General features: G+C 47.1%; 1 protein-coding gene across 1 annotated transcript in view; it reads right to left on the reverse strand.

Moving 5' to 3' along the window:
- LCOR (ligand dependent nuclear receptor corepressor) overlaps positions 1-1,587 on the reverse strand; it is a 13,891-nt gene that overhangs the window by 3,257 nt on the left and 9,047 nt on the right. The gene's annotated exons all lie outside the window — the stretch shown is intronic.

Below are 1,587 nucleotides of genomic sequence, written 5' to 3' on the forward strand. Positions count from 1 at the left end.
TGCCACCAATCAGAAGCAAAACAGGCTAAAGGATCAAAACCCTCAGTTCTTTCCATGTTCCAGACACGCAGTCATGTAAAGGAGGAGACTGGAAAGCATGTCAGAGGGAAGCAATTGCATTTTGAAGCTCAGGGAGAGGATGAGGTCTGAAGCCATCCCGTTTCACATCAGGTGAGGCTTTTCAAGGAGAGGAAAGCACCGCAGGAAAGCTACACTGCATTTCTGGAGCGCTTACATTAGACCCTTGGCTGCTGTCTGTAGCATCTGCAGCGCTCGCTAACCTCCCTCCAGAACTGGACATGGCTTAAAAGCTGTAACTGCTAACACGAGTCCACATGGAAGCTGAACAAAATCCATCCGTCCCAAAGAATGGTGTGAGGCACAGCTCGCACTGCTGCTGGCTCTTCAGATCAACGCTGTGCTACAGAGCCAGAGGGGAACACGATGCACTAGGACACTACCCCAAATGTTACCAAACCTAAGATCGCACTGGCAGCTTGCAAGGGCACAGAGCGCCACCCCTAATCTGTGTCAGACGGAGCAGACTGCAGTCGCCCTCACCTGCAACACACCTGTGCAGGCACCTCGGATGGGTCCTAGGTGCAGGGATGCGGCAATTCTGGACCCCAATGGCTCTGACTCAGACAGAGCATCAGCTGCTGGGACCTGCGGTCTCCACATGTTCTTCCCCACCTTAACACACAAACAAGGAAGCAGACAACTGAGCCACAGGGGCTTCTGCTGCCTTTGTAGCAAGAAAACAGAAATGGAAATAACCTTTTCTGGACTGAAATACTGAAGAACTGGTTGCGGGAGGTTTCTTTTAGAGGTGGGGGCGGGGGGTCCTGAATGCAGGGGACTGCACAAGCAAATACTTGAGATTGCAGCTTTTACTGCCTAGTAATAGGTCCTGAAATAATGCCATTGCAAATCTGGATCCAAAAATATAGTGTAGGTTAGTCAAGTCAATGGTTGCCAGTACTAAGTTTTTAGTTGTTAAAAATCCAACAACTTGCAAAAGACTTTAATGTAAAGTCAAACCCAACAATCAGATATTTTGAGGTAAACTACCTAAAAGACTTATGACTACACTCCATTAGTCAAGCCTTCTCCGCTTATAGCGAGGTCTCCAGGTAACATCTTCGTCAACACACAGAGCCCCTTTACTTCCAGCCTATCCCCTCCAGTCCAAATGCCTCGTTACCATCCGAGGAGAGAGAGCCAGAAGCAGCTATAATCATAAGAAATCTGGAGCCTCGAAGCAAGTTTGCTGATAGAATATTCTCTGGTACCCTGAACTAATTGTGGTAAAAATGCTGTGATTTCCTCTTTTAAACGGGCTTCATGCTATAGAGAGCTTACAAATCGACTTCCTGATATTGTATCAACTATACCTCTGATGAGCCGGAAGCTACCAGGCCTTCTGTAGCACTGCCTCTCAAAGCCAGCATCTGCACGTGCTACGCGCATCTACTCACGCTGCTAGTCACTGAGTCCAAGAAGAAAGTAAAGGGAAACCTGCTCTCAGAATAAATTGGCCAAAAGAAAAGTATTGAATGCTAACACTTTCTTTTTTTTTTTTTTTTT

The sequence above is a fragment of the Gavialis gangeticus genome, unplaced genomic scaffold (assembly GCF_001723915.1).
Source record: "Gavialis gangeticus isolate Ggan-Ray unplaced genomic scaffold, GavGan_comp1, whole genome shotgun sequence".
Taxonomy (NCBI): domain Eukaryota; kingdom Metazoa; phylum Chordata; order Crocodylia; family Gavialidae; genus Gavialis; species Gavialis gangeticus.